The 11,175-nt window shown below is 43.0% G+C and overlaps 2 non-coding genes across 2 annotated transcripts; one reads left to right on the forward strand and one right to left on the reverse strand.

Annotated features, from left to right (window-relative positions):
• Positions 1–4,113: 4,113 nt before the first annotated feature.
• Positions 4,114–4,232, reverse strand: LOC123741915 (5S ribosomal RNA). The gene has a single exon (XR_006769441.1). It is a non-coding gene; the product is annotated as a 5S ribosomal RNA (ribosomal RNA).
• A 1,643-nt stretch (positions 4,233–5,875) lies between these two features.
• Positions 5,876–5,957, forward strand: trnal-uag (transfer RNA leucine (anticodon UAG)). The gene has a single exon. It is a non-coding gene; the product is annotated as a tRNA-Leu (tRNA).
• Positions 5,958–11,175: the final 5,218 nt, after the last annotated feature.

Genomic DNA, 11,175 nt, shown 5'->3' on the forward strand with positions numbered 1-11,175 from the left:
GCTATCAACGCGTACTGGGGACACCGCTTTACCGCATAACACGGTGCCTGACCAGTACTGCGCTGCCTCCTGTAAGCACGGGGAGTTGGCTCAGGTCTAACGCCTGACTCCGCCATTCTCCCCGTGTGCCCCCCCCAAAGAATTTTTGGGGCTGCCTCTTCACCCCCACCTGCTTCCCCGGCAGGTTGCTGCAATGGTCAAATTGCTGTTCCCAAGTCCAGTCTATTCTTGCCTCCAATACTTCCAGTGGCCAGGATGCCATCACCTCCCGAGCACGCTGCTTCCTCCACTCCTGGTGCTGCTCCGCTCCACGCTGCTTGGTCCGTTTTTGGTGGTTAGATCTGTAACGGCTATCGTCGTAATGAGCCCAAGGTGCAGCGGAGGATGTGTGTTCATCTTAGAAATTTAATTGAAAAAGAGAACACTTTACAAAAATAAACCAAAGACGACAGCAAAACAGTCCTGTCAGGAAAAACTCTCAACAGAAAATAATCACCCACAAACCCCAAAGGAAAAACAGGCTGCCTATGTATGACTCCCAATCAGCAACAACGAACTACAGCTCTTCCTGATTGGGAGCCACACACGGCCAACCAAAGAAACAAACCAACATAGAAAAATAAACATAGAACGCCCACCCATGTAACACCCTAGCCTAACCAAAATAGAGAACAAAAACCCCTCTCTATGGCCAGGGCGTTACAGTTTGGAAATGACTGACAATTCAAATATTCTCTACACAAGCAATATTTACCTCGATTTTTCTGCAACTTCTGGACATCACATCTGGAACAACTGTCCACTGCAGCTATGTGCTTCAGTGTCACAATATGTTTCCATGGTAACTAAATTAACACTCTCTTGAAAAAACTTTATTAATGAGGATTTTGTCCACAGTGGTGGAAATGACACCACTCCCAAAGGACAGGTATATTTTGTGTAAAAAACAATATAAAGGGCATACTCACAATAAATATTGATGTAGATTTTATTTAATTGACTCTTTCTGTAGTACATAACATTATATAATGTGTAATTATTCATGTTTTCTCATAGAAAAACATAGTAGCTGCAGAGAGCTGCAAAACCTGGACCCGTACAAATCAGCTGGGCTAGACAATCTGGACCCTCTCTTTCTAAAATTATCCGCCGCCATTGTTGCAACCCCTATTACCAGTCTGTTCAACCTTTCTTTCGTATCGTCAGAGATCCCTAAAGATTGGAAAGCTGCCGCGGTCATCCCCCTCTTCAAAGGGGGTGACACTCTAGACCCAAACTCTTATAAACCGATATCCATCCTGCCATGCCTTTCTAAAGTCTTCGAAAGCCAAGTCAACAAACAGATCACTGACCATTTCGAATCCCACCGTACCTTCTCCGCTGTGCAATCCGGTTTCCGAGCTGGTCACGGGTGCACCTCGGCCACGCTCAAGAAACTAAATGATATCATAACCGCCATTGGTAAAAGACAGGACTGTGCAGCCGTCTTCATCGACCTGACCAAGGCTTTCGACTCTGTGAATCACCGTATTCTTATCGGCAGACTCTATAACCTTGGTTTCTCATTGACTGCCTTGCCTGGTTCACCAACTACTTCTCAGACAGAGTTCAGTGTGTCAAATCGGAGGGCCTGTTGTGCGGACCTCTGGCAGTCTCTATGGGCGTACCACAGGGTTCAATTCCACTCTTTTCTCTGTATGTATCAACGATGTCGCTCTTGCTGTGGGTGATTCCCTGATCCACCTCTACGCAGACGACACCATTCTGTATACATCTGGCCCTTCCTTGGACACTGTGTTAACTAACCTCCAAATGAGCTTCAATGCCATACAACACTCCTTCCGTGGTCTCCAACTGCTCTTAAACGTTAGTAAAAACAAAAATGCATGCTTTTCAACCGTTCGCTGCCCACACCCGCCCGCCCGACTAGCATCACTACTCTGGACGGTTCTAACTTAGAATATGCGGACAACTACAAATACCTAGGTGTCTGGCTAGAATGTAAACTCTCCTTCCAGACTCATATTAAACATCTCCAATCCAAAATTAAATCTAGACTCAGCTTCCTATTTCGCAACATAGCCTCCTTCCCTCACGCCGCCAAACATACCCTCGTAAAACTGACTATCCTACCGATCCTCGACTTCGGCGATGTCATTTACAAAATAGCTTCAAATACTCTACTCAGCAAACTGGATTCAGTCTATCACAGTGCCATCCGTTTTGTTACCAAAGCCCCTTATAACACCCACCACTGTGACCTGTATGCTGTAGTCGGCTGGCCCTCGCTACATATTCGTCGCCAGACCCACTGGCTCCAGGTCATCTATAAGTCGATGCTAGGTAAAGCTCCGCCTTATCTCAGCTCACTGGTCACGATAACAACACCCACCCGTAGCACGCACTCCAGCAGGTATATATTATTGGTCATCCCCAAAGCCAACATGTCCTTTGGCCGCCTTTCCTTCCAGTTCTCTGCTGCCAATGACTGGAACGAATTGCAACAGTCGCTGAAGCTGGAGACTTCAGCTTTAACTTTAAACATCAGCTATCTGAGCAGCTAACCAATCGCTGCAGCTGTACAATGCCCATCTGTAAATAGCCCACCCAATCTACCTACTTCATCCCCATATTGTTTCTATTTACTTTTCTGCTCTTTTGCACACCAGTATTTCTACTTGCATACCATCATCTGCTCATCTATCACTTCAGTGTTAGTTTGCTAAATTGTTACTACCTCGCTACTATGGCCTATTTATTGCCTTACCTCCTCACGCCATTTGCACACACTGTATATTTGCCTTCTTTTTTTTTCTAATATGTTATTGACTGTATGTTTGTTTATTCCATGTGTAACTCTGTGTTGTTGTTTGTGTCGCACTGCTTTGCTTTATCTTGGCCAGGTCGCAGTTGTATATGAGAACTTGTTCTCAACTAGCTTACCTGGTTAAATAAAGGTTTAATAAAAAAATAAAAAAAAATAGTAGAAGCATAAAAGTCTGGGTCAGGGACAAGGGCAAAATAGTGAAATTGAGGTATAAAATGCATCTGAAAAGTAGCTAAAATACTTGATAGAGAGGTGTTCAAAAAATAATGGGGTGATCCAGTGTGAACTTTACATACAAATATTTGTTTTATTTTTTATAAAATCCCCAAAATTGACTCGAGGAGATAGAAGTGCTCGTAGTTGCAGAATCACCCTAAACCGAAATTCAACAATATTCAAAAATGTGTTGAACTAAGAAGGAAATCAACTAAATCGGTTCAACTTGTTAGAAAATGCATTAATTTGCCCAAGTGAATCATAAGACATGAACAAATTGCATCAGCGATTCGTTTTTCCATGCAACTTTCAGAAACGGCACAGGACTGCCCAATTTCTGTGCGCTTTCGTGCGGAGTGCGCGCGCATGTCTACACTTTGCGTGGCCGTTAGCGATGAGGCTAATGATAACCTTCTTCTGGTAGAGAAGGAAAGGCTTCCCCCAAAACCTTCTCAGATAAATGTTAACTGCAAAGTAGCCTATGCCAGCCTGGCAGAATTATATCATGATTATTTGCATCAATCCATTTCTTGTGCAAACTCCGCAATCACATGAGCGTTACACAAACACCGCGTAACCAAGCAAAGGTGGCAGCACACTTGCGTTTAACACCCCCAAATCGAAATGTCTTCAATTTTTCCCAGACCTCAAAAGTGGCCTCCTGATAGGGTTTAAACATTGTCGTGGACATAGAACATCCAATCGTGTTATATTTCTATTACAAAGGTGTACTTTTGAGAGCGAAAACCTGCAGAAACAGGGACAAACGGTCAACGGGGAAATGTAAAGGGGGAATTTGGAGGTGGGGATCAGGCAAAACTTTGAAGGGATTTTACAGGGCCCTAATGGACTTCAGACATTGACAGTCTCCTAGACTAAAAACAAATGCTGAATGTACTGCCTACATTTTGAGGGAAACGCACTGTCCATGATTTGATTTGATTTGATTTGATCAGGGCAGCACTAACAAACTGCATTTAGTCCAATAAAAAGACACAATATTATTAGGGCGATAAATAAAAGGCAGTTGCTCCATGCATGACACAAGAGAACCCTCTACTGGAGCAAAAAGCTTACAGCACCTGGTATTCCCAGGCGGTCTCCCATCCAAGTACTAACCAGGCCCGACCCTGCTTAGCTTCCGAGATCGGACGAGATCGGGCGTATTCAGGCTGGTATGGCCGTAAGCGAAGGGCCAATTCTTGTTACACTATATAAAGTCAAGGTGTCGCTAACTCATAGGGAGGGAGAGAAATGTCCACGTTGTGACACACACTGAAAAAGCTCAAACTAAATACCTTCAACTTGTTAGAAAATGCATTCATTTGCCCAAGTGAATCATAAGACATGAACAAAATGCATCAGCGATTCCTTTTTCCATGCAACTTTCAGAAACGGCACAGGACTGCCCAATTTCTGTGCGCTTTCGTGCGGACAAACGTTCAACGGGGAAATGTTAAGTGGAGAAAATGGGGAATTTGGGAGAGGGGGAAAACACTGAAGGGATTTTACAGGGCCCTAATGGACTACAGACATTGACAGTCTCCTAGACTAAAAACAAATGCTCAATGTACTGCCTACATTTTGAGGGAAATGCACTGTCCATGATTTGATTTGATCAGTGCAGGGAGGGGAGGGGAAGCGCATACAAACTGCATTTAGTCAAATAGAAATACTTCATAAATAAAATGGCTGTTGTTCCATTACGAAATGGTACAAGAGTCCACTATTGGAGCAAAAAGCGTACAACTGGTATTCTTCTGCTGGTTTCAGCTGTCCATTTTTTTATTTGGAAAAAGTATAAGTGGGCCAGGTATAGTTAGAAGTAGCCATGTAACACATACAGATGATGTAGGTTCATTTTGCTTACATTTACAGTACATGTAGGCTATTTGCGTCTTTTTAAACTAGTGGGCAATATAAGTACTTGACTTCTAACAAATTCTAATGTTTCATAATTCAGTCTATGTTCAACAATTGCCTGGTTATGTATTATTGTATCATATTATCAATTTTAGCAGTGACGTGCTCAAACAGGAAAATGACAGTAAATAACATGAAAGTAGGCTATAAACATGAACATCCAAGTTTGAGATCACTTTGCTCACACGATTATTCTCTTTTGACAACCTTAGGGGGTGCACTGTTCCTGGAGGTACTGCAATACCAGGTCGATGCGGAGAAGACGGGGCAAGCCCCTATTCCATCTCACTGCAGTGCTGTCAGGCCGTGGCCGCCGGGACCTTAGGTGTTGTGGTGGATCCTTTCTTCCGTACCACCCCAGGGCATCCGTGGCAACCAAAGCCAATGCCTGTGGTGTGGTCTCTACCCGTTTTCCTACCAGCAGGTTGGGGGAGGACCACAGTGCGTCCTTCAGATGCCATATAGCACGTGCGTTAGGGGGCATTCTCTCAACCAGCTTCACCTGGAATGCTTTTCCAACAGTCTTAAAGGAGTTCCCACATATGCTGAGCACTTGTTGGCTGCTTTTCCTTCACTCTGCGGTCCGACTCATCCCAAACCATCTCAATCAGATGCCGCACTCCATCACTCTTCAATTAGCCGTTACACAGCCTGGAGGTGTGTTGGGTCATTGTGCTGTTGTAAAACAAATGATAGTCCCACTAAGCGCAAACCAGATAGGAGGACGTATTACTGCAGAATGCTGTGGTAGCCATCTATGGTCATTACAATTGAAGAGATACGTTAATACATTTTTCGAATATTTTATAGATTTGAATATCATTTAATATTGCATGAAATGTACAAAAGTTCGCTGATCACGCAATATGCTAAATTTATAGGCTATGATATTTTAGTTGTGTTCGTTGAGGTAGCGTGGCCGAGTGGTCTAAGGCGCTGGATTTAGGCTCCAGTCATTTCGATGGCGTGGGTTCGAATCCCACCGCTGCCAGAATTTTTTCATTTTGAGAAATCTATGCAAAACGTACATTATAGACTACTTGACATTGATGTCATTTCAACTGCAACCTTTTATGGTGTTGCTGTATGATTTGTGGATTATGCAATTGCTCCCTCATGTAGTGCATGTATCATAGTACAGTCTGGCATTTGAAAAAGGTTAACGCTTCTTGTCGTTTATTGTCATGAGTCTTTTTCTGGAGGCAGAACTGAGCGATGTCCCCTGATATAGGCAGTGGTGTAAAATACTTAAGTAAAAATACTTAAAATACTACTTAAGTCGTTTTTTGGGGTATCTGTACTTTACTTTACTATTTATATTCTTGCCTACTTTTACTTTACTACATTCCTAAAGAAAACAATGTACTTTTTACTCCATACATTTTCCCTGACACACAAAAGTACTCGTTACATTTTGACAGAAAAATGGACCAAATCACACACATCAAGAGAACTTCCCTGGTCATCTCTACTGCCTCTGATCTGACTCGCTAAACACAAATGCTATGTTTGTAATTATGTCTGAGGTTAAAGTGTGCCCCTTGCTATCCGTCAATAATTGTTTTAGTTTACTGCGGAGCCCCTAGTCCCACTGTACATGCCTTAGATACCTCCTTTGTCCCACCTCCCACACATGCGGTGACCTCACCCAGTATAACCAGCGTGTCCAGAGATGCAACCTCTCTTATCATCACTCAGTGCCTGGGCTTACCTCCACTGTACCCACACCCCACCATACCCCTGTCTGCACATTATGCCCTGAATCTATTCTACCACACCCAGAAATCTGCTCCTTTAATTCTCTGTCCCCAACGCACTAGACGACCAGTTTTGCTATCCTTTAGCCGCACCCTCATCCTACTCCTCCTCTGTTCCTCGGGTGATGTGGAGGTTAACCCAGGCCCTGCGTGTCCCCAGGCACTCTCATTTGTTGACTTTTGTAATTGAAAAAGCCTCGGTTTCATGCATGTTAACATCAGAAGCCTCCTACCTAAGTTTGTTTTACTCACTGCTTTAGCACACTCCGCCAACCCTGATGTCCTTGCCTTGTCTGAATCCTGGCTGAGATTTCCATACCCAACTACCACATTTTCCGTCAAGATATAACTGCCAAAGGGGGAGGAGTTGCCATCTACTGCAGAGATAGCTTGCAAAGTTCTGTCATACTTTCCAGGTCTATGACCAAACAGTTCGAGCTTGTAATTAAAAAAATTCATCTCTCCAGAAATAAGTCTCTCAAAGTTGCCGCCTGTTATAGACCCCCCTCAGCTCCCAGCTGTGCCCTGGACACCATATGTGAATTGATTACCCCCCCATCTGTCTTCAGAGTTCGTTCTGTTAGGTGACCTAAACTGGGATATGCTTAACACCCCAGCAGTCCTAGAATCTAAGCTAGATGCCCTCAATCTCACACAAATTATCAATGAAACCACCAGGTACAACACTAAATCCGTAAACATGGGCACCCTCATAGATATCATCCTAACCAACTTACCCTCCAAATATACCTCTGCTGTTTTCAATCTGGATCTCAGCGATCACTGGATCATTGTCTGCATCCGCTATGGGTCCGCGGTCAAACGACCACCCCTCATCACTGTAAAACAATCCCTAAAACACTTCTGCGAGCAGGCCTTTCTAATCGACCTGGCCTGGGTATCCTGGAAGGATATTGACCTCATCCCATCAGTCGAGGATGCTTGGTCGTTCTTTAAAAGTAATTTCCTCACCGTCATAAATGAGCATGCCCCTTTCAAAAAATGTACAACTAAGAACAGATATAGCCCTTGGTTCACTCCAGACCTGACTGCCCTTGACCAGCACAAAAACATCCTGTGGTGGACTGCAATGGCATCGAATAGTCCCCGCGATATGCAACTGTTCAGGGAAGTCAGGAACCAATACACACAGTCAGTCAGGAAAGCTAAGGCTAGCTTTTTCAAACAGAAATTTGCATCCTGTAGCTCTAACTCCAAAAAGTTTTGGGACACTGTAAAGTCCATGGAGAACAAGAGCACCTCCTCCCAGCTGCCCACTACACTGAGGCTAGGTAACACGGTCACCACCGATAAATCCATGATAATCGAACATTTCAATAAGCATTTCTCTATGGCTGGCCATGCTTTCCACCTGGCTACCCAACCCCGGCCAACAGCTCTGCACCCCCCGCAGCTACTTGCCCGAGCATCACCAGCTTCTCCTTCACCCAAATCCAGATAGCAGATGTTCTGAAAGAGCTGCAAAACCTAGACCCGTACAAATCAGCTGGGCTAGACAATCTGGAATCTCTCTTTCTAAAATTATCCGCCGCCATTGTTGCAACCCCTATTACAAGTCTGTTCAACCTCTCTTTCGTATCGTCCGAGATCCCTAAAGATTGAAAAGCTGCCGCGGTCATCCCCATCTTCAAAGGGGGTGACACTCTAGACCCAAACTGTTATAGACCTATATCCATCCTGCCCTACCTTTCTAACGTCTTCGAAAGCCAAGTTAATAAACAGATCACTGACCATTTCAAATCCCACCGTACCTTCTCTGCTGTGCAATCTGGTTTCCGAGCTGGTCATGGGTGAACCTCAGCCATGCTCAAGGTACTAAACAATATCATAACCGCCATCGATAAAAGACAGTACTGTGCAGCTGTCTTCATCGACCTGGCCAAGGCTTTTGACTCTGTCAATCACCGTATTCTTATCGGCAGACTCAATAGCCTTGGTTTCTCAAATGACTGCCTCGCCTGGTTCACCAACTACTTCTCAGACAGAGTTCAGTGTGTCAAATCGGAGGGCCTGTTGTTCGGACCTCTGGCAGTCTCTATGGGGGTGCCACAGGGTTCAATTCTCGGGCCGACTCTTTTCTCTGTATATATCAACGATGTCGCTCTTGTTGCGGGTGATTCCCTGATCCACCTCTACGCAGACGACACCATTCTGTATGCATCTGGCCCTTCTTTGGACACTGTGTTAACTAACCTCCAAACGAGCTTCAATGCCATACAACACTCCTTCCGTGGCCTCCAACTGCTCTTAAACGCTAGTAAAACCAAATGCATGCTTTTCAACCGTTCGCTGCCCGCACCCGCCCGCCCGACTAGCATCACTACTCTGGACGGTTCTGACCTAGAATATGTGGACAACTACAAATACCTAGGTGTCTGGCTAGACTGTAAACTCTCCTTCCAGACTCATATCAAACGTCTCCAATCCAAAATCAAATCTAGAATCGGCTTTCTATTTTGCAACAAAGCCTCCTTCACTCACGCCGCCAAACTTACCCTAGTAAAACTGACTATCCTACCGATCCTCGACTTCGGCGATGTCATCTACAAAATAGCTTCCAATACTCTACTCAGCAAATTGGATGCAGTCTATCACAGTGCCATCCGTTTTGTTACCAAAGCCCCTTATACCACCCACCACTGCGACCTGTATGCTCTAGTCGGCTGGCCCTCGCTACATTTTCGACCCACTTGCTCCAGGTCATCTATTTGTCTTTGTTAGGTAAAGCTCCGCCTTATCTCAGCTCACTGGTCACGATAACAACACCCACCCGTAGCACGCGCTCCAGCAGGTATATCTCACTGATCATCCCCAAAGCCAACACCTCATTTGGCCGCCTTTCATTCCAGTTCTCTGCTGCCAGTGACTGGAACGAATTGCAAAAATCGCTGAAGCTGGAGACTTACATTTCCCTCACTAACTTTAAACATCAGCTATCTGAGCAGCTAACTGATCGCTGCAGTTGTACATAGTCCATCTGTAAATAGCCCACCCAATGTACCTACCTCATCCCCATATTGTTTTTTATTTACTTTGCTGTTCTTTTGCACACCAGTATCTCTACTTACACATCATCATCTGCTAATTTTTCACTCCAGTGTTAATCTGCTAAATTGTAATTACTTTGCTACTATGGCCTATTTATTGCCTTACCTCCTCATGCCATTTGCACACACTGTATATAGACTTTATTTTTTTCTATTGTGTTATTGACTGTACGCTTGTTTATTCCATGTGTTGTTGTTTCTGTCGCACTGCTTTGCTTTATCTTGGCCAGGTCGCAGTTGTAAATGAGAACTTGTTCTCAACTAGCTTACCTGGTTAAATAAAGGTGAAATAAAAAAAAAAAAAAAAAAAATAAGAAAATGGTGCCATCTGCTTTAATTAATATAAGGAATTAGAAATGGTTTATACTTTTACTTTTGATACTTAAGTACATTTTAGCAATTAAATGTACTTTTGATACTTAACTATATTTAAAACCAAACACCTTTAGACTTTTACTCAAGTAGTATTTTACTGGGCGACTTTCACTTTTACTTGAGTAATTTTCTATTAAGGTATCTTTACTTTTACTCAAGTATGAGAATTGAGTATTTTTCCACCACTGGATATAGGCCAGCTGCAAAGTCAACATTGGCTACATTGTAAAAAATTCATTAAACAAATATATATTTTTGGTCTTAATTTAAGGTTAGGTTTAGGCATTAGGGTTAGCAGTGTGGTTACGGTACGGGTTAAGGTTAGGTTTAAAATCAGATTTTATGACTTTCTGTCCCATTGTCACAAAACGACAAACAGTTGTGTTTAGTAAGGCTTTACTCCATTCATGTCATTCAGCAAAACATATTATTTAATAACTGTTTCATATTGCAATATTTGAATTGAAGAAAAATGGAAGAGCACTGGGAGCAATTAAATATTTCTCAGATACACACCATAAACATAAAAACTATTCTTAATACAAAAATAGTAATTGGCATTCAACATAGAAAGGCTTTCTCTTTTTTTCCAAAAGCTTATAAAATGACTATGACTGGTTGATTAAATCCTACAGACTAAATGTGAATGACAACAAATCCCTCACCAAAGAAGATGAGGTGGGAAGAATGCATTATTATGAATGACAATCAATATATATATATATATATATATATATATTACAGCACCAGTCAAAAGTTTGGACACACCTACTTATTCAAGTGTTTTTCTTTATTTTTATTATTTTCTACATTGTAGAATAATAGTGAAGACATCAAAACTATGAAATAACACATATGGAATCACGTAGTAACCAAAAAAGTGTTAAACAAATCAAAATACATTTTAGATTATAGATTCTTCAAAGTAACCACCCTTTGCCTTGATGACAGCTTTGCACACTCCTGGCATTCTCTCAATCAGCTTCACCTGGAATGCTTTTCCAACAGC

This window comes from Salmo salar, chromosome ssa03, assembly GCF_905237065.1.
Source record: "Salmo salar chromosome ssa03, Ssal_v3.1, whole genome shotgun sequence".
NCBI lineage: Eukaryota > Metazoa > Chordata > Actinopteri > Salmoniformes > Salmonidae > Salmo > Salmo salar.